Here is a 27,672-nt window from a genome sequence, read left to right on the forward strand (position 1 = left end):
ACACAGGTCCGTCATCTTTAATTTGAAATATAGGAGGTTTCTACTTTAATGGTGAGACAAAGCATCTACATATTTGACATTGCTCCAGTGAGTAGAGCCCACTTAAAAATGTATGGGTTGCTTGTCTCTGCAAGCAAAAGCTGGGCACTAAACTGGCATACTTGCAATGCTGGATGGTTCAGAGTGAAAACACCTATAGGCTGACAATAGTAATTGCAGGTGTTGATTAACTCATTGTGCAAAATAATTTCTAAAATGTGGTCACTTTGGGAGGTTTTCTGCTGTTTTGGTACTCTGCAAATTTCATCTGCAAGGTATTCCTGCAAAATCTGCATTGCAAAACCCAAATAGGGCTCTTCCTTTCAAAGCCCTGCTGTGTGGCCAAACAGTAGTTTCTGAAGAAATGTGGTGCATCACCGCATTTGTGAGAAATCTAACATTTCTAATATCCAAACAAAATAAATGGAGGTTTAAAAATTAATGCAGACGAAAAGTACGCATATAAAAAATGTTATTTATTGACTTTTTTGGGGTGGAGTGACAAGTTTTTAATCACAAGGGATGGTAACATTTCTGCTGACTAGCATGGAAGGAGTTAAGTTCCAATTGCATATCGAAGTCAGGATGGCCGAGCGGTCTAAGGCGCTGCGTTCAGGTCGCAGTCTTCCCTGGAGGCGTGGGTTCAAATCCCACTTCTGACATCAACATTTAATTTCAAGAAACTTTATCTTCATTTATTGATTAGATGAGGTCAAACAAAACTTAGTAATGTGGTTTTGAAAAATTTCCTGAGAGTCTTTGGAGTGAATCTGAATTTGTCCTCTCAAAAAAGAACTCTAGGAACATCGAACAGATTTTTTGTGCATATGTCTGTTGTTCTTTTGGCACTAGAAAAATCCTTTGGACAGTCAATGAGGAGGGACTATTTCACCTCTTTGTGTTCTCTGTCTCTATTAGGGTAGGGAATCAACCTTCTACAGTGCTGTCATGAAATATATCTAGAAACGGATTTGCTGGTAAGTCTACTTTCATAGTATTCACCTCATACATCAATAGACCATAACGATACTTAATAAACAAAAACTTAACAAGTTGGTCATCATAGTTTAAAAAATGTGAAATGCCCATGTCATTCTGACATGTTTCAGCACATTTTGGGACAAATGGTCTCACTTTTAACAATCAATAAAATATTTTCTCTAAATTTTTGTCTCTTTTTTGCTCCAATTGTTTGCATCTCATAAAAAATAAAACTTGATGTAACATTATGCATGCAAATTGTGTTTTATGTGCGACCATGACCTATTCTAGAAGCACAGGGTCAGAATTATACTGGTGCGTGGAGACAAACTGAAAATGTAAAAATTCAATGGCAAAATTGCTGTCTTTTTCTACTCATTCACAAATAGTTAATGAATGTTATTAAATATGTACAGCAAAATGGAAGGCGTTTCAAATAGAAATCATGCTTCAAAAAACAGTCAAATGAAAAATTATAATATATCCCTCCAGGTGTGACACTTGACATTTGCAGAGTGTCAAACCCCCCAGAAAATGTATAGATATGGCCGAAATAGCTCAGTTGGGAGAGCGTTAGACTGAAGATCTAAAGGTCCCTGGTCCAATCCCGGGTTTCGGCAAAATGCTTTTTCTTCACCGTTTACATTTTAAGGAGATATTAAACAAAGCACATGGACTGATCATGATCAAAAGGCCTAAAAATCTTAACTATCTACAGAAAACAAAATGTTAAAAATTTGAGAAATGGTAACTTTTTCCTTTTGAACACATGAATGTTTTTTAGTAATTTTTCCTCTATTTTGTTTTATTTCAGATTGACTTAGCTGTAAGAGGATTAAAAGGTAACCTGATAGCTGAAACAGACAGCACTTATCAGACACTAGCTGAATGATTATAGTCAGCTTGTTTGACTTTGAAACACTGAGGCATTACTGAGACAAATGTCCTTAAAAAATATGCTGTGGACAAAGTCAAAAAGGCAAAAAACACAAGCTCCACACAGGTCCGTCATCTTTAATTTGAAATATAGGAGGTTTCTACTTTAATGGTGAGACAAAGCATCTACATATTTGACATTGCTCCAGTGAGTAGAGCCCACTTAAAAATGTATGGGTTGCTTGCCTCTGCAAGCAAAAGCTGGGCACTAAACTGGCATACTTGCAATGCTGGATGGTTCAGAGTGAAAACACCTATAGGCTGACAATAGTAATTGCAGGTGTTGATTAACTCATTGTGCAAAATAATTTCTAAAATGTGGTCACTTTGGGAGGTTTTCTGCTGTTTTGGTACTCTGCAAATTTCATCTGCAAGGTATTCCTGCAAAATCTGCATTGCAAAACCCAAATAGGGCTCTTCCTTTCAAAGCCCTGCTGTGTGGCCAAACAGTAGTTTCTGAAGAAATGTGGTGCATCACCGTATTTGTGAGAAATCTAACATTTCTAATATCCAAACAAAATAAATGGAGGTTTAAAAATTAATGCAGACGAAAAGTACGCATATAAAAAATGTTATTTATTGACTTTTTTGGGGTGGTGTGACAAGTTTGTAATCACAAGGAATGGTAACATTTCTGCTGACTAGCATGGAAGGAGTTAAGTTCCAATTGCATATCGAAGTCAGGATGGCTGAGCGGTCTAAGGCGCAGCGTTCAGGTCGCAGTCTCGCAGGCGTGGGTTCAAATCCCACTTCTGACATCAACATTTAATTTCAAGAAACTTTATCTTCATTTATTGATTAGATGAGGTCAAACAAAACTTAGTAATGTGGTTTTGAAAAATTTCCTGAGAGTCTTTGGAGTGAATCTGAATTTGTCCTCTCAAAAAAGAACTCTAGGAACATCAAACAGATTTTTTGTGCATATGTCTGTTGTTCTTTTGGCACTAGAAAAATCCTTTGGACAGTCAATGAGGAGGGACTATTTCACCTCTTTGTGTTCTCTGTCCCTATTAGGGTAGGGAATCAACCTTCTACAGTGCTGTCATGAAATATATCTAGAAACGGATTTGCTGGTAAGTCTACTTTCATAGTTTTCACCTCATACATCAATAGACCATAACGATACTTAATAAACAAAAACTTAACAAGTTGGTAATCATAGTTTAAAAAATGTGAAATGCCCATGTCATTCTGACATGTTTCAGCACATTTTGGGACAAATGGTCTCACTTTTAACAATCAATAAAATATTTTCTCTATATTTTTGTCTCTTTTTTGCTCCAATTGTTTGCATCTCATAAAAAATAAAACTTGATGTAACATTATGCATGCAAATTGTGTTTTATGTGTGACCATGACCTATTCTAGAAGCACAGGGTCAGAATTATACTGGTGCATGGAGACAAACTGAAAATGTAAAAATTCAATGGCAAAATTGCTGTCTTTTTCTACTCATTCACAAATAGTTAATGAATGTTATTAAATATGTACAGCAAAATGGAAGGCGTTTCAAATAGAAATCATGCTTCAAAAAACAGTCAAATGAAAAATTATAATATATCCCTCCAGGTGTGACACTTGACATTTGCAGAGTGTCAAACCCCCTAGAAAATGTATAGATATGGCTGAAATAGCTCAGTTGGGAGAGCGTTAGACTGAAGATCTAAAGGTCCCTGGTCCAATCCCGGGTTTCGGCAAAATGCTTTTTCTTCACCGTTTACATTTTAAGGAGATATTAAACAAAGCACATGGACTGATCATGATCAAAAGGCCTAAAAATCTTAACTATCTACAGAGAACAAAATGTTAAAAATTTGAGAAACGGTAACTTTTTCCTTTTGAACACATGAATGTTTTTTAGTAATTTTTCCTCTATTTTGTTTTATTTCAGATTGACTTAGCTGTAAGAGGATTAAAAGGTAACCTGATAGCTGAAACAGACAGCACTTATCAGACACTAGCTGAATGATTATAGTCAGCTTGTTTGACTTTGAAACACTGAGGCATTACTGAGACAAATGTCCTTAAAAAATATGCTGTGGACAACGTCAAAAAGGCAAAAAACACAAGCTCCACACAGGTCCGTCATCTTTAATTTGAAATATAGGAGGTTTCTACTTTAATGGTGAGACAAAGCATCTACATATTTGACATTGCTCCAGTGAGTAGAGCCCACTTAAAAATGTATGGGTTGCTTGCCTCTGCAAGCAAAAGCTGGGCACTAAACTGGCATACTTGCAATGCTGGATGGTTCAGAGTGAAAACACCTATAGGCTGACAATAGTAATTGCAGGTGTTGATTAACTCATTGTGCAAAATAATTTCTAAAATGTGGTCACTTTGGGAGGTTTTCTGCTGTTTTGGTACTCTGCAAATTTCATCTGCAAGGTATTCCTGCAAAATCTGCATTGCAAAACCCAAATAGGGCTCTTCCTTTCAAAGCCCTGCTGTGTGGCCAAACAGTAGTTTCTGAAGAAATGTGGTGCATCACCGTATTTGTGAGAAATCTAACATTTCTAATATCCAAACAAAATAAATGGAGGTTTAAAAATTAATGCAGACGAAAAGTACGCATATAAAAAATGTTATTTATTGACTTTTTTGGGGTGGTGTGACAAGTTTGTAATCACAAGGATTGGTAACATTTCTGCTGACTAGCATGGAAGGAGTTAAGTTCCAATTGCATATCGAAGTCAGGATGGCCGAGCGGTCTAAGGCGCTGCGTTCAGGTCGCAGTCTCCCCTGGAGGCGTGGGTTCAAATCCCACTTCTGACATCAACATTTAATTTCAATTAACTTTATCTTCATGTAATGTGGTTTTGAAAAATTTCCTGAGAGTCTTTGGAGTGAATCTGAATTTGTCCTCTCAAAAAAGAACTCTAGGAACATCAAACAGATTTTTTGTGCATATGTCTGTTGTTCTTTTGGCACTAGAAAAATCCTTTGGACAGTCAATGAGGAGGGACTATTTCACCTCTTTGTGTTCTCTGTCCCTATTAGGGTAGGGAATCAACCTTCTACAGTGCTGTCATGAAATATATCTAGAAACGGATTTGCTGGTAAGTCTACTTTCATAGTTTTCACCTCATACATCAATAGACCATAACGATACTTAATAAACAAAAACTTAACAAGTAGGTAATCATAGTTTAAAAAATGTGAAATGCCCATGTCATTCTGACATGTTTCAGCACATTTTGGGACAAATGGTCTCACTTTTAACAATCAATAAAATATTTTCTCTAAATTTTTGTCTCTTTTTTGCTCCAATTGTTTGCATCTCATAAAAAATAAAACTTGATGTAACATTATGCATGCAAATTGTGTTTTATGTGTGACCATGACCTATTCTAGAAGCACAGGGTCAGAATTATACTGGTGCATGGAGACAAACTGAAAATGTAAAAATTCAATGGCAAAATTGCTGTCTTTTTCTACTCATTCACAAATAGTTAATGAATGTTATTAAATATGTACAGCAAAATGGAAGGCGTTTCAAATAGAAATCATGCTTCAAAAAACAGTCAAATGAAAAATTATAATATATCCCTCCAGGTGTGACACTTGACATTTGCAGAGTGTCAAACCCCCCAGAAAATGTATAGATATGGCTGAAATAGCTCAGTTGGGAGAGCGTTAGACTGAAGATCTAAAGGTCCCTGGTCCAATCCCGGGTTTCGGCAAAATGCTTTTTCTTCACCGTTTACATTTTAAGGAGATATTAAACAAAGCACATGGACTGATCATGATCAAAAGGCCTAAAAATCTTAACTATCTACAGAAAACAAAATGTTAAAAATTTGAGAAACGGTAACTTTTTCCTTTTGAACACATGAATGTTTTTTAGTAATTTTTCCTCTATTTTGTTTTATTTCAGATTGACTTAGCTGTAAGAGGATTAAAAGATAACCTGATAGCTGAAACATACAGCACTTATCAGACACTAGCTGAATGATTATAGTCAGCTTGTTTGACTTTGAAACACTGAGGCATTACTGAGACAAATGTCCTTAAAAAATATGCTGTGGACAAAGTCAAAAAGGCAAAAAACACAAGCTCCACACAGGTCCGTCATCTTTAATTTGAAATATAGGAGGTTTCTACTTTAATGGTGAGACAAAGCATCTACATATTTGACATTGCTCCAGTGAGTAGAGCCCACTTAAAAATGTATGGGTTGCTTGTCTCTGCAAGCAAAAGCTGGGCACTAAACTGGCATACTTGCAATGCTGGATGGTTCAGAGTGAAAACACCTATAGGCTGACAATAGTAATTGCAGGTGTTGATTAACTCATTGTGCAAAATAATTTCTAAAATGTGGTCACTTTGGGAGGTTTTCTGCTGTTTTGGTACTCTGCAAATTTCATCTGCAAGGTATTCCTGCAAAATCTGCATTGCAAAACCCAAATAGGGCTCTTCCTTTCAAAGCCCTGCTGTGTGGCCAAACAGTAGTTTCTGAAGAAATGTGGTGCATCACCGTATTTGTGAGAAATCTAACATTTCTAATATCCAAACAAAATAAATGGAGGTTTAAAAATTAATGCAGACGAAAAGTACGCATATAAAAAATGTTATTTATTGACTTTTTTGGGGTGGTGTGACAAGTTTGTAATCACAAGGAATGGTAACATTTCTGCTGACTAGCATGGAAGGAGTTAAGTTCTAATTGCATATCGAAGTCAGGATGGCCGAGCGGTCTAAGGCGCTGCGTTCAGGTCGCAGTCTCCCCTGGAGGCGTGGGTTCAAATCCCACTTCTGACATCAACATTTAATTTCAAGTAACTTTATCTTCATGTAATGTGGTTTTGAAAAATTTCCTGAGAGTCTTTGGAGTGAATCTGAATTTGTCCTCTCAAAAAAGAACTCTAGGAACATCAAACAGATTTTTTGTGCATATGTCTGTTGTTCTTTTGGCACTAGAAAAATCCTTTGGACAGTCAATGAGGAGGGACTATTTCACCTCTTTGTGTTCTCTGTCCCTATTAGGGTAGGGAATCAACCTTCTACAGTGCTGTCATGAAATATATCTAGAAACGGATTTGCTGGTAAGTCTACTTTCATAGTTTTCACCTCATACATCAATAGACCATAACGATACTTAATAAACAAAAACTTAACAAGTAGGTAATCATAGTTTAAAAAATGTGAAATGCCCATGTCATTCTGACATGTTTCAGCACATTTTGGGACAAATGGTCTCACTTTTAACAATCAATAAAATATTTTCTCTAAATTTTTGTCTCTTTTTTGCTCCAATTGTTTGCATCTCATAAAAAATAAAACTTGATGTAACATTATGCATGCAAATTGTGTTTTATGTGTGACCATGACCTATTCTAGAAGCACAGGGTCAGAATTATACTGGTGCATGGAGACAAACTGAAAATGTAAAAATTCAATGGCAAAATTGCTGTCTTTTTCTACTCATTCACAAATAGTTAATGAATGTTATTAAATATGTACAGCAAAATGGAAGGCGTTTCAAATAGAAATCATGCTTCAAAAAACAGTCAAATGAAAAATTATAATATATCCCTCCAGGTGTGACACTTGACATTTGCAGAGTGTCAAACCCCCCAGAAAATGTATAGATATGGCTGAAATAGCTCAGTTGGGAGAGCGTTAGACTGAAGATCTAAAGGTCCCTGGTCCAATCCCGGGTTTCGGCAAAATGCTTTTTCTTCACCGTTTACATTTTAAGGAGATATTAAACAAAGCACATGGACTGATCATGATCAAAAGGCCTAAAAATCTTAACTATCTACAGAAAACAAAATGTTAAAAATTTGAGAAACGGTAACTTTTTCCTTTTGAACACATGAATGTTTTTTAGTAATTTTTCCTCTATTTTGTTTTATTTCAGATTGACTTAGCTGTAAGAGGATTAAAAGATAACCTGATAGCTGAAACAGACAGCACTTATCAGACACTAGCTGAATGATTATAGTCAGCTTGTTTGACTTTGAAACACTGAGGCATTACTGAGACAAATGTCCTTAAAAAATATGCTGTGGACAAAGTCAAAAAGGCAAAAAACACAAGCTCCACACAGGTCCGTCATCTTTAATTTGAAATATAGGAGGTTTCTACTTTAATGGTGAGACAAAGCATCTACATATTTGACATTGCTCCAGTGAGTAGAGCCCACTTAAAAATGTATGGGTTGCTTGTCTCTGCAAGCAAAAGCTGGGCACTAAACTGGCATACTTGCAATGCTGGATGGTTCAGAGTGAAAACACCTATAGGCTGACAATAGTAATTGCAGGTGTTGATTAACTCATTGTGCAAAATAATTTCTAAAATGTGGTCACTTTGGGAGGTTTTCTGCTGTTTTGGTACTCTGCAAATTTCATCTGCAAGGTATTCCTGCAAAATCTGCATTGCAAAACCCAAATAGGGCTCTTCCTTTCAAAGCCCTGCTGTGTGGCCAAACAGTAGTTTCTGAAGAAATGTGGTGCATCACCGTATTTGTGAGAAATCTAACATTTCTAATATCCAAACAAAATAAATGGAGGTTTAAAAATTAATGCAGACGAAAAGTACGCATATAAAAAATGTTATTTATTGACTTTTTTGGGGTGGTGTGACAAGTTTGTAATCACAAGGAATGGTAACATTTCTGCTGACTAGCATGGAAGGAGTTAAGTTCTAATTGCATATCGAAGTCAGGATGGCCGAGCGGTCTAAGGCGCTGCGTTCAGGTCGCAGTCTCCCCTGGAGGCGTGGGTTCAAATCCCACTTCTGACATCAACATTTAATTTCAAGTAACTTTATCTTCATGTAATGTGGTTTTGAAAAATTTCCTGAGAGTCTTTGGAGTGAATCTGAATTTGTCCTCTCAAAAAAGAACTCTAGGAACATCAAACAGATTTTTTGTGCATATGTCTGTTGTTCTTTTGGCACTAGAAAAATCCTTTGGACAGTCAATGAGGAGGGACTATTTCACCTCTTTGTGTTCTCTGTCCCTATTAGGGTAGGGAATCAACCTTCTACAGTGCTGTCATGAAATATATCTAGAAACGGATTTGCTGGTAAGTCTACTTTCATAGTTTTCACCTCATACATCAATAGACCATAACGATACTTAATAAAGAAAAACTTAACAAGTTGGTAATCATAGTTTAAAAAATGTGAAATGCCCATGTCATTCTGACATGTTTCAGCACATTTTGGGACAAATGGTCTCACTTTTAACAATCAATAAAATATTTTCTCTAAATTTTTGTCTCTTTTTTGCTCCAATTGTTTGCATCTCATAAAAAATAAAACTTGATGCAACATTATGCATGCAAATTGTGTTTTATGTGCGACCATGACCTATTCTAGAAGCACAGGGTCAGAATTATACTGGTGCATGGAGACAAACTGAAAATGTAAAAATTCAATGGCAAAATTGCTGTCTTTTTCTACTCATTCACAAATAGTTAATGAATGTTATTAAATATGTACAGCAAAATGGAAGGCGTTTCAAATAGAAATCATGCTTCAAAAAACAGTCAAATGAAAAATTATAATATATCCCTCCAGGTGTGACACTTGATATTTGCAGAGTGTCAAACCCCCCAGAAAATGTATAGCTATGGCCGAAATAGCTCAGTTGGGAGAGCGTTAGACTGAATATCTAAAGGTCCCGTGTTTCGGCAAAATGCTTTTTCTTCACTATTTACATTTTAAGGAGATATTAAACAAAGCACATGGACTGATCATGATCAAAAGGCCTAAAAATCTTAACTATCTACAGAAAACAAAATGTTAAAAATTTGAGAAACGGTAACTTTTTCCTTTTGAACACATGAATGTTTTTTAGTAATTTTTCCTCTATTTTGTTTTATTTCAGATTGACTTAGCTGTAAGAGGATTAAAAGGTAACCTGATAGCTGAAACAGACAGCACTTATCAGACACTAGCTGAATGATTATAGTCAGCTTGTTTGACTTTGAAACACTGAGGCATTACTGAGACAAATGTCCTTAAAAAATATGCTGTGGACAAAGTCAAAAAGGCAAAAAACACAAGCTCCACACAGGTCCGTCATCTTTAATTTGAAATATAGGAGGTTTCTACTTTAATGGTGAGACAAAGCATCTACATATTTGACATTGCTCCAGTGAGTAGAGCCCACTTAAAAATGTATGGGTTGCTTGCCTCTGCAAGCAAAAGCTGGGCACTAAACTGGCATACTTGCAATGCTGGATGGTTCAGAGTGAAAACACCTATAGGCTGACAATAGTAATTGCAGGTGTTGATTAACTCATTGTGCAAAATAATTTCTAAAATGTGGTCACTTTGGGAGGTTTTCTGCTGTTTTGGTACTCTGCAAATTTCATCTGCAAGGTATTCCTGCAAAATCTGCATTGCAAAACCCAAATAGGGCTCTTCCTTTCAAAGCCCTGCTGTGTGGCCAAACAGTAGTTTCTGAAGAAATGTGGTGCATCACCGCATTTGTGAGAAATCTAACATTTCTAATATCCAAACAAAATAAATGGAGGTTTAAAAATTAATGCAGACGAAAAGTACGCATATAAAAAATGTTATTTATTGACTTTTTTGGGGTGGTGTGAAAAGTTTTTAATCACAAGGAATGGTAACATTTCTGCTGACTAGCATGGAAGGAGTTAAGTTCCAATTGCATATCGAAGGACGATACCAGATGATCACAGCCGCAACAAAATCTCCCCCCAGGACGGACGTCTTTCCAGCGGGACGAGACTGCAGCTCGAGACCTGGTGAGAAAATATATCATCTTACCTAACCTTCTGTATTCACGTCCGGCTGGGAGGAGATAGTTGGCTGTCTTCTCTGAACCCTTAAACTGACCACGTTTGAAAGTCCTGAGCCTATGGACCCGGTCAGGTATATAATTCCTTAATTGTCTGTGTGTATTATCCGGTCTAACCAATTCGGAGGGTGTATCTAGAATCCATCTAGTATCTGATAAAAACTATTTCATACTGCACTAGGGCTACTAGAAGCATACAGAGCAGAGTGCAAAGGGGCTGTTTCCACTGAGTTATCACCCTGGTTCCGACCTTAGACGGTCGAAGAAGTTATATATATATATCAGATATATACATATAGGTGCTCACGTCCGGCCATACGCCCACGGTATAAACTGGGCCCGGTGACGTGAATGACACGGTATATACATTTTTAAGGAAAGAGGTGATTACTAATTTTTCCCCCTCTGCTGAAATATCAACCACCTATCTAGAAGTGATTACCACTATTTACTATACCTAAAGTGACAAAAAGCCCAGCCCTAGTTGCCTTGGTAACAAAAGAACAGTGAAAGGGATAAGGAATACATTCATAATAGTTTTTTTTTATGTTTGAAGTATTGATGCATTGTTGTGACACGCCTGTCCGCAGCTCTCATATTGAATATACTGCCATACTGGTTAGACTGCTATTTCAGCTGCATTTCCTGAATGCAAAGTGTTTAATAATCACGCTACATTATCTGTATTCAGTCCGGAGGATATAAAATATAAAATGTAATAAGTTGTTTTATAGTATACACACAGTAACCCTTCAAGCATATTTATAATTACGGTAATCTAAAAGTTTAATTGTCTGCCTTATCTGCTTTGCCTCTCTGCTTTGCTGTTTTGGTTGTTTGCATACGTGATTGTTACCTCAGCCAGCCTGAAAAGGAAAAAAATATAGATAGGGAGACGTACTGAGCAAATTCTCTGTCACTCTGGTTCCGGTCCTGCTCTCGGCTTGACCGATGATCGCAGAAGTCTGAACTGTGTCTCTTCCAGTGGGCAAGTGGGAGTAGGGGCTTGATTACTCTCAGTGATTTTCCAACCTCTAAGTGGTTGGTAACTTCTTGCGGGTTTCCCACCGGACATCATCTGGCTAAGATGATGGTGTTTTAGCTGCAGCATAGGTTCATAAGTTATATGGGTGGAAGGGTAATTTCAATTACCGTGTTGATGTGACTGAGTGATTGCTCTCTCCCTGAAAAGTATGGTTTGCCCAGGTGTAGATTTTTCACCTCTACAAATCAGGCTGGCATATGGATAGGTAAATTGCGAATTGTTTTGGTGTCAAGGATTCGCAGTATTTGATGTCAGTACCAGTTTTAAATTCATTGTCTTTTGTCTTTTGTAGTGTGTATAATTTGCAGGAGGCGTACTAGCATGTGGTTAAAATTTTTGAATGCATTCTATGTGTGTATACATATATATGTTGTGAAATTAGAGAATTGGATAAACTGGTTTTGTTCTGCATACTATAATTATAAGGTTAGTTGGTTCAGGTAGAAAGAGAATTACTTGAATGGTAATTGCTTGATTTGTACAGATATCTCTGTGAGATCCGAGGTCTATTGTTACTTTTTAGTTATTGTTTTACTAATGTCACTACATTTCTCTATGAGATGGTTTTCTTTGAAAGGTTTTAGAGCGAAAGTTTTGAGGAAACAGAAATTTTAACAATTTATAAGGTATTTTTATACTACGCAGTTTCTGGATACACAAGATTTGTGAAATACTCTGGTGTTAGTTGTTGGTTAATTCCCTATATTACTGTGTTCAAGATAGCTAGACATCACTATGTTCACTGAAGACCCCTTTACTCGGACATAAGGAGTACATACAGCTTTTACAGTCACATATCCAACTGTTCATAACCCCGTGAGAATTTGTTTCAAGACGCCCACATACATATGTTTTTCAGATATACTCAGAATTCAGATGATAGAATGGGTGGGAGCAGTCAGTCAATATCTATAAGACAGATATGACCCATAGTGGAGTGAGAAAGAAAATGTACGTTAAGAAACCCTCTGATCACGAGGGGAGGAGCATTAGATAAGAAGGGATAGAAGAATGTGTTAATGAGTGGAGAGCAGCGTCCCAGCCTCAGGTATTATGAGGTGTTACAGGACCCTGAAGCATTTTATAAGATGGCAGAGGAAGTTAGGAAAAAAGGCATGAGGAGAGGAATATAACAAGATTGCTGAATTTTGTGCAAAACAAATATTTACACAGGAAGATGTCAGTTGCAATATCTGCATTACATTCATTTATACATCTATATACATTCCCGATGACTGGACGTGTGCCAGCTGTCAAACGCAGAATGCAGAATATCGTGAGACTTGTTCTGACTGTCAGATGACCAACCCAAAGAGCCGTACCTTCTTTCCAACTATTTATATAGACGGCACGTCTTGTGCTACATCCTGTCCAGCATCCATTATAGTTTTATTAATTAATGTAATTTATGAAAAGAATAATGAAGAAAAAGATGAATATGACATGGAGGTATATAAGTAAACAGAACCGGAGGAGACAGGAAATAAATAGCTCAGACTGATAATCTACAGTATTTATCGTTATATGGTGAGGGGACATAATTATCATCATCATCTTTTAAGCCTCAAAGCTCATACTTTTATACACAATCTACTACATGCAAGGACTCCTGGAAATGCCAGGAGACAGATACCCTAGTAAACAGCTCGCCCCCCCCCACAAAAATACAGTAGAGAAACAACATCTCTCACCCAGACAGAGGTTGAGGATACTCCTCTCAAATTCCTGGTGGGTCCCGATGCAATCAGAAGATTGATCAGGGACATTGATCTACTTGCTGAAGAAGTATGTAGTCTTTTTTTTTTTTTTTTTTTTTTACAGGACACATCTGTAGATCATGTGGGCGTTGAACTAATGGCACTGATCCCAGACTCAATATTGGCAGGCTGAAAATCCAGTTTGTAAAGGTGGGGCCGAAGCCAGTAGCCCTGCTGCCAAGGAAATTGCAATATTCATCCTATTTCACCCTCCATTTCATAATTTGCAATTATTTCTATGAAGTTATGGATAATACATGACTTATGTGCTGTCAATGAAGTTATAGTACTGAACACATCTATGGTACCAAATCCACACACTATGTTTTTTTTTATCAATTCTATTTATTTTTCTATGGTTTACGGTGATTGACCTGGCCAATGCTTTCTTCAGTTTATTTCTACATGCTGCAAGCCAGTACCTGTTTGTTTTCACATGAGGGCCAGCAATATATTTCGACTATGATGCCTCAAGGGGCACAGTATAGCCTCTCTATGTTCACCCGAGCCATGACCACGGTCCTGGAGCCCTGGAAGAGGATACATCCCACAGCCACTTCGTTTTATAATATATATGGATGACCTCTTCCCCTGACTGAAGACAGCCAAGCCAATACTGCTCTTCTACACATGCAACCTTTTTATAATTATTTCAAGACTTTCCAAGAAGGTAATCAGTGTGTTTTATATACTAAATTGCAATCACATTTTCACAGCTCTAGGACTGCCAGGCTATACCGAACTGTTTTGTCTGTTTGTCATGAAGAAGCCTGACCATGTAAATGGAGTCCTAACACAGCTTCACGGAGGAAGACAATGCCCTCCTGGCTTCTACTCTCCAAGACTTGACCAAGTGGCTCGTGGAGTCCCAACTTGCATGAGAACCGTGTTTGCAACCCACCTGTGCTGGACAAAGCTTCTGATATTTTTATGGGTCACCAGTTGAAGATCCTGGCCCAAAGCACCTGTCTGCAATGCCCTACTCTGCTCCCGGACGTCACCATCTCCAGATGTGCTGTCCATAATTCAGCTACTCTTCTACCTCTGCCAAAGGGGGGAGGAAGATGGAGGATGAAAACCACATCTCTGACACATTAGTGGAAGAGGTAGTCGACTCTGAAATGGCTGAACGCGATTGTCTTGCTGTCATGAGGCAAGAGAACACCTGGAAGATCCTGACCTGATGCTCATTGTGGATAGACCAAGGTATGCAGACCAAGAAGGCCGTTCGCACACTGGTATAGCAGTAGCCACAGAAGTAACTTGCTGCCAGCAAAACCACTGCCTATATCCAAAAGGACTGCAGGCCTTGACAGAAGCATACGAGAGGTCCACTCAACATGAAGCTATCAAGATCAATCTGGAGAGAAAGAGACTTCATCACGGCTAACGGAACGCCGGTCAGACACCACAAAGCCATGCAAGAATTAATGGAGTCCTTGTTGATGCCAGGAAGAGTTGCGGTGGTAAAAGTAAAAGCACACACACTGGAGACACTTCAAGGGAAGCAGTGGGCAACAGGCTAGCTGAAGTAACAGCAAAAGAAGCAGCAGTAATACCGGTTGACACGGAAACAGAGGAAAAGGAATAACACTCCAGAAACAAGTATCCAAGGAAGAAAAGAAGAAATGGACCTAAGATGAAGTTATACAGGATGAAATACACCTAAGGATGAACAAGGAAAATTTAAGGCCTCGAACAAAACTTTACATACTTGATGCTATACAGGAAACAGGGGTCATAGCATAAGAGTTTAGTCTTTCCCTTGGGTCACATACACGCACAAGTATAATTGCCTATATGTAGACTAAGTTTAAAAACATGTGACTAAAATGCATTTTCGAGTCTTTTCATCCATCCCAGATCCTGAGGACATAGGAGCCCACCAGATCCTGCCCGGTGACTGAGTCCTCATCACCAAGAGGTTCAACAGACGTACCCTTGAACCTAGAGATGACAGCCTGTTCCAAGTCCTGTCAACTATCGCAGCAGTCCATGGGTCCTCGCTTCCCACTGCAAGGAGATGCCGGATCCAGAGTCCAGTAGCGGCTGCCACTCTTCATCCATCTGGCACTTATCCTTCTCCTAGCTCAAGGGGTAGTCAATCACCAAGGGGTAGTCACTCATGAGAAGGGCATACTGACTTTCTGGTATAATGTCTCCACCCCAAGAGTAACATATCAATTTGACTACTGTCTCACAATAAGAATGTCCAGGCCCCATGGCACAGTTTCATATCAGGTTTAATACACAATTCATCTGTGTCACTACTGCTGAAATAGGGGAAGGTTCAAACTGGGAGGATTAGTCTCTTGTTGGGTGGCACACTGGTGAAAGTGACTGGAGACATCAACCAGCCCAGGCCCTACAGCGAAGGGACAAATGGGGAATAAGCCTATTAAGTCGCATGACCCTGTCCAAAGCCCATTTTAAGGGTCAGAGTGGCCTTCCAGATTCAATACTCCCTGTCACTGCCACTCACTGCCCCAAGGAGGGATGCATAGTTCTGTACCTTACTATTGACAACCCTTCAGAGTATGAGCAAGGGTTATATGTACTAGGCTCAAGTACTAAACTTGGGAGGGAAAATGGTGACACAAAAGGTAAATTTTGGCTAAGAAGCATAGATACCAGTGGGGGCACACAGGGAGCACCTGACAAATTCAAAGTCGAGAACGAGACAATAGTTGTGTTTAAACCCACCATCCCCGCAAATAAGAATGCAAAGCGGATAAACTATTTATACAATAATCAACAACGGTTTATAAAATACACTGGGGATGCCATGAAGGCAATTATTGACCCATTAAGTTTGCAAAAGTTATTTTATGTCCTTTGATCATATTTTCTTTAATTCTATGCTGCATAGTGCCATGCCTTAAGAAAATGATGATGAAAACTATGGAAACCACAGTGATGACCATGCATGCCGATTTTGAAGATCCCCTGTATGAAAGATGTCCCAATGAAAACATGCAAGCACCACCTCCGGAATATGCCTGCTTGAAGCAAGCCAATGAGGGAAAGTCCAGGATCTGACTTCCTCCTGTGCAAAGTCCGTTAGGAGGGGGTCCATCTACTAGAGATGGGTCGTCTCGTATATACGGTGAAGATTAGTTAGGTTCCAGCAATGTTGAGATAGGTAGGCTGGGAGGACAGATCGATAGGTTCGACGAGATTAGGATTTTGATTTTGCATATCTCCAAAGGAGGGACTGTTAAGGGAAGAATATATGGCACATGAATATATACAAGAATCAAAACTGTATCACTATATGGACGCTTTGCTGGATATTGGGATCATGTTGCTTTAAGATACTTCTGATTTTCTTATATTTTCTTATATTTTCTTAGAGTTGTTTCTGTATGGTATCATTCACCTAAGCTTCACCAAATATTGAATAAACTGGGTGGACCAGGGTAAGCCAAGCTAGAAAACAATACTTGTGTATATAAGTATTGTTTAGCAATGTGGGAGCAGTAAACGGTAACCCAGAAGTGTACATAATGATTGTGTAGCGACCTGAGAAAAGCAAATAGTAACTGGAAATATGTCCATGATGTAACTGATGATGTAGCTCAAATTCTGTTATAAAAGCTGTACACGTTTGATTAAAGACAGAGAAGAATCATACTGACACGATACCCTCTTGTCTTGTGTATTCTTTCCTCGAGTATACGTATACCTTGTGCCAAAGCTACAATTCGGCCACAGACAATTAAGACGGGTCGCACCTTAGTGTGACAGAATCATCACTTGCAATGCTGGATGGTTCAGAGTGAAAACACCTATAGGCTGACAATAGTAATTGCAGGTGTTGATTAACTCATTGTGCAAAATAATTTCTAAAATGTGGTCACTTTGGGAGGTTTTCTGCTGTTTTGGTACTCTGCAAATTTCATCTGCAAGGTATTCCTGCAAAATCTGCATTGCAAAACCCAAATAGGGCTCTTCCTTTCAAAGCCCTGCTGTGTGGCCAAACAGTAGTTTCTGAAGAAATGTGGTGCATCACCGCATTTGTGAGAAATCTAACATTTCTAATATCCAAACAAAATAAATGGAGGTTTAAAAATTAATGCAGACGAAAAGTACGCATATAAAAAATGTTATTTATTGACTTTTTTGGGGTGGTGTGAAAAGTTTTTAATCACAAGGAATGGTAACATTTCTGCTGACTAGCATGGAAGGAGTTAAGTTCCAATTGCATATTGAAGCGGTCTAAGGCGAGCGGTCTAATACCGAGCGGTCTAAGCCGCTGCGTTCAGGTCGCAGTCTCCCCTGGAGGCGTGGGTTCAAATCCCACTTCTGACATCAACATTTAATTTCAAGAAACTTTATCTTCATTTATTGATTAGATGAGGTCAAACAAAACTTAGTAATGTGGTTTTGAAAAATTTCCTGAGAGTCTTTGGAGTGAATCTGAATTTGTCCTCTCAAAAAAGAACTCTAGGAACATCAAACAGATTTTTTGTGCATATGTCTGTTGTTCTTTTGGCACTAGAAAAATCCTTTGGACAGTCAATGAGGAGGGACTATTTCACCTCTTTGTGTTCTCTGTCCCTATTAGGGTAGGGAATCAACCTTCTACAGTGCTGTCATGAAATATATCTAGAAACGGATTTGCTGGTAAGTCTACTTTCATAGTTTTCACCTCATACATCAATAGACCATAACGATACTTAATAAACAAAAACTTAACAAGTAGGTAATCATAGTTTAAAAAATGTGAAATGCCCATGTCATTCTGACATGTTTCAGCACATTTTGGGACAAATGGTCTCACTTTTAACAATCAATAAAATATTTTCTCTAAATTTTTGTCTCTTTTTTGCTCCAATTGTTTGCATCTCATAAAAAATAAAACTTAATGTAACATTATGCATGCAAATTGTGTTTTATGTGCGACCATGACCTATTCTAGAAGCACAGGGTCAGAATTATACTGGTGCATGGAGACAAACTGAAAATGTAAAAATTCAATGGCAAAATTGCTGTCTTTTTCTACTCATTCACAAATAGTTAATGAATGTTATTAAATATGTACAGCAAAATGGAAGGCGTTTCAAATAGAAATCATGCTTCAAAAAACAGTCAAATGAAAAATTATAATATATCCCTCCAGGTGTGACACTTGACATTTGCAGAGTGTCAAACCCCCCAGAAAATGTATAGATATGGCCGAAATAGCTCATTTGGGAGAGCGTTAGACTGAAGATCTAAAGGTCCCTGGTCCAATCCCGGGTTTCGGCAAAATGCTTTTTCTTCACCGTTTACATTTTAAGGAGATATTAAACAAAGCACATGGACTGATCATGATCAAAAGGCCTAAAAATCTTAACTATCTACAGAAAACAAAATGTTAAAAATTTGAGAAACGGTAACTTTTTCCTTTTGAACACATGAATGTTTTTTAGTAATTTTTCCTCTATTTTGTTTTATTTCAGATTGACTTAGCTGTAAGAGGATTAAAAGGTAACCTGATAGCTAAAACAGACAGCACTTATCAGACACTAGCTGAATGATTATAGTCAGCTTGTTTGACTTTGAAACACTGAGGCATTACTGAGACAAATGTCCTTAAAAAATATGCTGTGGACAAAGTCAAAAAGGCAAAAAACACAAGCTGAACACAGGTCCGTCATCTTTAATTTGAAGTATAGGAGGTTTCTACTTTAATGGTGAGACAAAGCATCTACATATTTGACATTGCTCCAGTGAGTAGAGCCCACTTAAAAATGTATGGGTTGCTTGTCTCTGCAAGCAAAAGCTGGGCACTAAACTGGCATACTTGCAATGCTGGATGGTTCAGAGTGAAAACACCTATAGGCTGACAATAGTAATTGCAGGTGTTGATTAACTCATTGTGCAAAATAATTTCTAAAATGTGATCACTTTGGGAGGTTTTCTGCTGTTTTGGTACTCTGCAAATTTCATCTGCAAGGTATTCCTGCAAAATCTGCATTGCAAAACCCAAATAGGGCTCTTCCTTTCAAAGCCCTGCTGTGTGGCCAAACAGTAGTTTCTGAAGAAATGTGGTGCATCACCGCATTTGTGAGAAATCTAACATTTCTAATATCCAAACAAAATAAATGGAGGTTTAAAAATTAATGCAGACGAAAAGTACGCATATAAAAAATGTTATTTATTGACTTTTTTGGGGTGGTGTGAAAAGTTTTTAATCACAAGGAATGGTAACATTTCTGCTGACTAGCATGGAAGGAGTTAAGTTCCAATTGCATATCGAAGGACGATACCAGATGATCACAGCCGCAACAAAATCTCCCCCCAGGACGGACGTCTTTCCAGCGGGACGAGACTGCAGCTCGAGACCTGGTGAGAAAATATATCATCTTACCTAACCTTCTGTATTCACGTCCGGCTGGGAGGAGATAGTTGGCTGTCTTCTCTGAACCCTTAAACTGACCACGTTTGAAAGTCCTGAGCCTACGGACCCGGTCAGGTATATAATTCCTTAATTGTCTGTGTGTATTATCCGGTCTAACCAATTCGGAGGGTGTATCTAGAATCCATCTAGTATCTGATAAAAACTATTTCATACTGCACTAGGGCTACTAGAAGCATACAGAGCAGAGTGCAAAGGGGCTGTTTCCACTGAGTTATCACCCTGGTTCCGACCTTAGACGGTCGAAGAAGTTATATATATATATCAGATATATACATATAGGTGCTCACGTCCGGCCATACGCCCACGGTATAAACTGGGCCCGGTGACGTGAATGACACGGTATATACATTTTTAAGGAAAGAGGTGATTACTAATTTTTCCCCCTCTGCTGAAATATCAACCACCTATCTAGAAGTGATTACCACTATTTACTATACCTAAAGTGACAAAAAGCCCAGCCCTAGTTGCCTTGGTAACAAAAGAACAGTGAAAGGGATAAGGAATACATTCATAATAGTTTTTTTTTATGTTTGAAGTATTGATGCATTGTTGTGACACGCCTGTCCGCAGCTCTCATATTGAATATACTGCCATACTGGTTAGACTGCTATTTCAGCTGCATTTCCTGAATGCAAAGTGTTTAATAATCACGCTACATTATCTGTATTCAGTCCGGAGGATATAAAATATAAAATGTAATAAGTTGTTTTATAGTATACACACAGTAACCCTTCAAGCATATTTATAATTACGGTAATCTAAAAGTTTAATTGTCTGCCTTATCTGCTTTGCCTCTCTGCTTTGCTGTTTTGGTTGTTTGCATACGTGATTGTTACCTCAGCCAGCCTGAAAAGGAAAAAAATATAGATAGGGAGACGTACTGAGCAAATTCTCTGTCACTCTGGTTCCGGTCCTGCTCTCGGCTTGACCGATGATCGCAGAAGTCTGAACTGTGTCTCTCCCAGTGGGCAAGTGGGAGTAGGGGCTTGATTACTCTCAGTGATTTTCCAACCTCTAAGTGGTTGGTAACTTCTTGCGGGTTTCCCACCGGACATCATCTGGCTAAGATGATGGTGTTTTAGCTGCAGCATAGGTTCATAAGTTATATGGGTGGAAGGGTAATTTCAATTACCGTGTTGATGTGACTGAGTGATTGCTCTCTCCCTGAAAAGTATGGTTTGCCCAGGTGTAGATTTTTCACCTCTACAAATCAGGCTGGCATATGGATAGGTAAATTGCGAATTGTTTTGGTGTCAAGGATTCGCAGTATTTGATGTCAGTACCAGTTTTAAATTCATTGTCTTTTGTCTTTTGTAGTGTGTATAATTTGCAGGAGGCGTACTAGCATGTGGTTAAAATTTTTGAATGCATTCTATGTGTGTATACATATATATGTTGTGAAATTAGAGAATTGGATAAACTGGTTTTGTTCTGCATACTATAATTATAAGGTTAGTTGGTTCAGGTAGAAAGAGAATTACTTGAATGGTAATTGCTTGATTTGTACAGATATCTCTGTGAGATCCGAGGTCTATTGTTACTTTTTAGTTATTGTTTTACTAATGTCACTACATTTCTCTATGAGATGGTTTTCTTTGAAAGGTTTTAGAGCGAAAGTTTTGAGGAAACAGAAATTTTAATACTACGCAGTTTCTGGATACACAAGATTTGTGAAATACTCTGGTGTTAGTTGTTGGTTAATTCCCTATATTACTGTGTTCAAGATAGCTAGACATCACTATGTTCACTGAAGACCCCTTTACTCGGACATAAGGAGTACATACAGCTTTTACAGTCACATATCCAACTGTTCATAACCCCGTGAGAATTTGTTTCAAGACGCCCACATACATATGTTTTTCAGATATACTCAGAATTCAGATGATAGAATGGGTGGGAGCAGTCAGTCAATATCTATAAGACAGATATGACCCATAGTGGAGTGAGAAAGAAAATGTACGTTAAGAAACCCTCTGATCACGAGGGGAGGAGCATTAGATAAGAAGGGATAGAAGAATGTGTTAATGAGTGGAGAGCAGCGTCCCAGCCTCAGGTATTATGAGGTGTTACAGGACCCTGAAGCATTTTATAAGATGGCAGAGGAAGTTAGGAAAAAAGGCATGAGGAGAGGAATATAACAAGATTGCTGAATTTTGTGCAAAACAAATATTTACACAGGAAGATGTCAGTTGCAATATCTGCATTACATTCATTTATACATCTATATACATTCCCGATGACTGGACGTGTGCCAGCTGTCAAACGCAGAATGCAGAATATCGTGAGACTTGTTCTGACTGTCAGATGACCAACCCAAAGAGCCGTACCTTCTTTCCAACTATTTATATAGACGGCACGTCTTGTGCTACATCCTGTCCAGCATCCATTATAGTTTTATTAATTAATGTAATTTATGAAAAGAATAATGAAGAAAAAGATGAATATGACATGGAGGTATATAAGTAAACAGAACCGGAGGAGACAGGAAATAAATAGCTCAGACTGATAATCTACAGTATTTATCGTTATATGGTGAGGGGACATAATTATCATCATCATCTTTTAAGCCTCAAAGCTCATACTTTTATACACAATCTACTACATGCAAGGACTCCTGGAAATGCCAGGAGACAGATACCCTAGTAAACAGCTCGCCCCCCCCACAAAAATACAGTAGAGAAACAACATCTCTCACCCAGACAGAGGTTGAGGATACTCCTCTCAAATTCCTGGTGGGTCCCGATGCAATCAGAAGATTGATCAGGGACATTGATCTACTTGCTGAAGAAGTATGTAGTCTTTTTTTTTTTTTTTTTTTTTTACAGGACACATCTGTAGATCATGTGGGCGTTGAACTAATGGCACTGATCCCAGACTCAATATTGGCAGGCTGAAAATCCAGTTTGTAAAGGTGGGGCCGAAGCCAGTAGCCCTGCTGCCAAGGAAATTGCAATATTCATCCTATTTCACCCTCCATTTCATAATTTGCAATTATTTCTATGAAGTTATGGATAATACATGACTTATGTGCTGTCAATGAAGTTATAGTACTGAACACATCTATGGTACCAAATCCACACACTATGTTTTTTTTTATCAATTCTATTTATTTTTCTATGGTTTACGGTGATTGACCTGGCCAATGCTTTCTTCAGTTTATTTCTACATGCTGCAAGCCAGTACCTGTTTGTTTTCACATGAGGGCCAGCAATATATTTGGATTATGATGCCTCAAGGGGCACAGTATAGCCTCTCTATGTTCACCCGAGCCATGACCACGGTCCTGGAGCCCTGGAAGAGGATACATCCCACAGCCACTTCGTTTTACAATATATATGGATGACCTCTTCCCCTGACTGAAGACAGCCAAGCCAATACTGCTCTTCTACACATGCAACCTTTTTATAATTATTTCAAGACTTTCCAAGAAGGTAATCAGTGTGTTTTATATACTAAATTGCAATCACATTTTCACAGCTCTAGGACTGCCAGGCTATACCGAACTGTTTTGTCTGTTTGTCATGAAGAAGCCTGACCATGTAAATGGAGTCCTAACACAGCTTCACGGAGGAAGACAATGCCCTCCTGGCTTCTACTCTCCAAGACTTGACCAAGTGGCTCGTGGAGTCCCAACTTGCATGAGAACCGTGTTTGCAACCCACCTGTGCTGGACAAAGCTTCTGATATTTTTATGGGTCACCAGTTGAAGATCCTGGCCCAAAGCACCTGTCTGCAATGCCCTACTCTGCTCCCGGACGTCACCATCTCCAGATGTGCTGTCCATAATTCAGCTACTCTTCTACCTCTGCCAAAGGGGGGAGGAAGATGGAGGATGAAAACCACATCTCTGACACATTAGTGGAAGAGGTAGTCGACTCTGAAATGGCTGAACGCGATTGTCTTGCTGTCATGAGGCAAGAGAACACCTGGAAGATCCTGACCTGATGCTCATTGTGGATAGACCAAGGTATGCAGACCAAGAAGGCCGTTCGCACACTGGTATAGCAGTAGCCACAGAAGTAACTTGCTGCCAGCAAAACCACTGCCTATATCCAAAAGGACTGCAGGCCTTGACAGAAGCATACGAGAGGTCCACTCAACATGAAGCTATCAAGATCAATCTGGAGAGAAAGAGACTTCATCACGGCTAACGGAACGCCGGTCAGACACCACAAAGCCATGCAAGAATTAATGGAGTCCTTGTTGATGCCAGGAAGAGTTGCGGTGGTAAAAGTAAAAGCACACACACTGGAGACACTTCAAGGGAAGCAGTGGGCAACAGGCTAGCTGAAGTAACAGCAAAAGAAGCAGCAGTAATACCGGTTGACACGGAAACAGAGGAAAAGGAATAACACTCCAGAAACAAGTATCCAAGGAAGAAAAGAAGAAATGGACCTAAGATGAAGTTATACAGGATGAAATACACCTAAGGATGAACAAGGAAAATTTAAGGCCTCGAACAAAACTTTACATACTTGATGCTATACAGGAAACAGGGGTCATAGCATAAGAGTTTAGTCTTTCCCTTGGGTCACATACACGCACAAGTATAATTGCCTATATGTAGACTAAGTTTAAAAACATGTGACTAAAATGCATTTTCGAGTCTTTTCATCCATCCCAGATCCTGAGGACATAGGAGCCCACCAGATCCTGCCCGGTGACTGAGTCCTCATCACCAAGAGGTTCAACAGACGTACCCTTGAACCTAGAGATGACAGCCTGTTCCAAGTCCTGTCAACTATCGCAGCAGTCCATGGGTCCTCGCTTCCCACTGCAAGGAGATGCCGGATCCAGAGTCCAGTAGCGGCTGCCACTCTTCATCCATCTGGCACTTATCCTTCTCCTAGCTCAAGGGGTAGTCAATCACCAAGGGGTAGTCACTCATGAGAAGGGCATACTGACTTTCTGGTATAATGTCTCCACCCCAAGAGTAACATATCAATTTGACTACTGTCTCACAATAAGAATGTCCAGGCCCCATGGCACAGTTTCATATCAGGTTTAATACACAATTCATCTGTGTCACTACTGCTGAAATAGGGGAAGGTTCAAACTGGGAGGATTAGTCTCTTGTTGGGTGGCACACTGGTGAAAGTGACTGGAGACATCAACCAGCCCAGGCCCTACAGCGAAGGGACAAATGGGGAATAAGCCTATTAAGTCGCATGACCCTGTCCAAAGCCCATTTTAAGGGTCAGAGTGGCCTTCCAGATTCAATACTCCCTGTCACTGCCACTCACTGCCCCAAGGAGGGATGCATAGTTCTGTACCTTACTATTGACAACCCTTCAGAGTATGAGCAAGGGTTATATGTACTAGGCTCAAGTACTAAACTTGGGAGGGAAAATGGTGACACAAAAGGTAAATTTTGGCTAAGAAGCATAGATACCAGTGGGGGCACACAGGGAGCACCTGACAAATTCAAAGTCGAGAACGAGACAATAGTTGTGTTTAAACCCACCATCCCCGCAAATAAGAATGCAAAGCGGATAAACTATTTATACAATAATCAACAACGGTTTATAAAATACACTGGGGATGCCATGAAGGCAATTATTGACCCATTAAGTTTGCAAAAGTTATTTTATGTCCTTTGATCATATTTTCTTTAATTCTATGCTGCATAGTGCCATGCCTTAAGAAAATGATGATGAAAACTATGGAAACCACAGTGATGACCATGCATGCCGATTTTGAAGATCCCCTGTATGAAAGATGTCCCAATGAAAACATGCAAGCACCACCTCCGGAATATGCCTGCTTGAAGCAAGCCAATGAGGGAAAGTCCAGGATCTGACTTCCTCCTGTGCAAAGTCCGTTAGGAGGGGGTCCATCTACTAGAGATGGGTCGTCTCGTATATACGGTGAAGATTAGTTAGTTAGGTTCCAGCAATGTTGAGATAGGTAGGCTGGGAGGACAGATCGATAGGTTCGACGAGATTAGGATTTTGATTTTGCATATCTCCAAAGGAGGGACTGTTAAGGGAAGAATATATGGCACATGAATATATACAAGAATCAAAACTGTATCACTATATGGACGCTTTGCTGGATATTGGGATCATGTTGCTTTAAGATACTTCTGATTTTCTTATATTTTCTTATATTTTCTTAGAGTTGTTTCTGTATGGTATCATTCACCTAAGCTTCACCAAATATTGAATAAACTGGGTGGACCAGGGTAAGCCAAGCTAGAAAACAATACTTGTGTATATAAGTATTGTTTAGCAATGTGGGAGCAGTAAACGGTAACCCAGAAGTGTACATAATGATTGTGTAGCGACCTGAGAAAAGCAAATAGTAACTGGAAATATGTCCATGATGTAACTGATGATGTAGCTCAAATTCTGTTATAAAAGCTGTACACGTTTGATTAAAGACAGAGAAGAATCATACTGACACGATACCCTCTTGTCTTGTGTATTCTTTCCTCGAGTATACGTATACCTTGTGCCAAAGCTACAATTCGGCCACAGACAATTAAGACGGGTCGCACCTTAGTGTGACAGAATCATCACTTGCAATGCTGGATGGTTCAGAGTGAAAACACCTATAGGCTGACAATAGTAATTGCAGGTGTTGATTAACTCATTGTGCAAAATAATTTCTAAAATGTGGTCACTTTGGGAGGTTTTCTGCTGTTTTGGTACTCTGCAAATTTCATCTGCAAGGTATTCCTGCAAAATCTGCATTGCAAAACCCAAATAGGGCTCTTCCTTTCAAAGCCCTGCTGTGTGGCCAAACAGTAGTTTCTGAAGAAATGTGGTGCATCACCGCATTTGTGAGAAATCTAACATTTCTAATATCCAAACAAAATAAATGGAGGTTTAAAAATTAATGCAGACGAAAAGTACGCATATAAAAAATGTTATTTATTGACTTTTTTGGGGTGGTGTGACAAGTTTTTAATCACAAGGAATGGTAACATTTCTGCTGACTAGCATGGAAGGAGTAAAGTTCCAATTGCATATCGAAGCGGTCTAAGGCAAGCGGTCTAAGGCGAGCGGTCTAATACCGAGCGGTCTAAGGTGCTGCGTTCAGGTCGCAGTCTCCCCTCGAGGCGTGGGTTCAAATCCCACTTCTGACATTTAATTTCAAGAAACTTTATCTTCATTTATTGATTAGATGAGGTCAAACAAAACTTAGTAATGTGGTTTTGAAAAATTTCCTGAGAGTCTTTGGAGTGAATCTGAATTTGTCCTCTCAAAAAAGAACTCTAGGAACATCAAACAGATTTTTTGTGCATATGTCTGTTGTTCTTTTGGCACTAGAAAAATCCTTTGGACAGTCAATGAGGAGGGACTATTTCACCTCTTTGTGTTCTCTGTCCCTATTAGGGTAGGGAATCAACCTTCTACAGTGCTGTCATGAAATATATCTAGAAACGGATTTGCTGGTAAGTCTACTTTCATAGTTTTCACCTCATACATCAATAGACCATAACGATACTTAATAAACAAAAACTTAACAAGTAGGTAATCATAGTTTAAAAAATGTGAAATGCCCATGTCATTCTGACATGTTTCAGCACATTTTGGGACAAATGGTCTCACTTTTAACAATCAATAAAATATTTTCTCTAAATTTTTGTCTCTTTTTTGCTCCAATTGTTTGCATCTCATAAAAAATAAAACTTGATGTAACATTATGCATGCAAATTGTGTTTTATGTGCGACCATGACCTATTCTAGAAGCACAGGGTCAGAATTATACTGGTGCATGGAGA

General features: G+C 38.8%; 5 non-coding genes across 5 annotated transcripts; all 5 read left to right on the forward strand.

Annotated features, from left to right (window-relative positions):
• Positions 1-618: 618 nt before the first annotated feature.
• On the forward strand, positions 619-701 carry TRNAL-CAG (transfer RNA leucine (anticodon CAG)). Its single transcript has one exon. It is a non-coding gene; the product is annotated as a tRNA-Leu (tRNA).
• An 866-nt stretch (positions 702-1,567) lies between these two features.
• Positions 1,568-1,640, forward strand: TRNAF-GAA (transfer RNA phenylalanine (anticodon GAA)). Its single transcript has one exon. It is a non-coding gene; the product is annotated as a tRNA-Phe (tRNA).
• A 3,008-nt stretch (positions 1,641-4,648) lies between these two features.
• TRNAL-CAG (transfer RNA leucine (anticodon CAG)) lies at positions 4,649-4,731 on the forward strand. Its single transcript has one exon. It is a non-coding gene; the product is annotated as a tRNA-Leu (tRNA).
• A 1,903-nt stretch (positions 4,732-6,634) lies between these two features.
• TRNAL-CAG (transfer RNA leucine (anticodon CAG)) lies at positions 6,635-6,717 on the forward strand. Its single transcript has one exon. It is a non-coding gene; the product is annotated as a tRNA-Leu (tRNA).
• Positions 6,718-8,620: 1,903 nt separating this feature from the next.
• TRNAL-CAG (transfer RNA leucine (anticodon CAG)) lies at positions 8,621-8,703 on the forward strand. The gene has a single exon. It is a non-coding gene; the product is annotated as a tRNA-Leu (tRNA).
• The last annotated feature ends 18,969 nt before the right edge of the window (positions 8,704-27,672 follow it).

Source organism: Dendrobates tinctorius, unplaced genomic scaffold (assembly GCF_039654945.1).
Source record: "Dendrobates tinctorius isolate UK_male_01 unplaced genomic scaffold, ASM3965494v1 ptg000300l, whole genome shotgun sequence".
In the NCBI taxonomy this organism is placed as follows: Eukaryota; Metazoa; Chordata; class Amphibia; order Anura; family Dendrobatidae; genus Dendrobates; species Dendrobates tinctorius.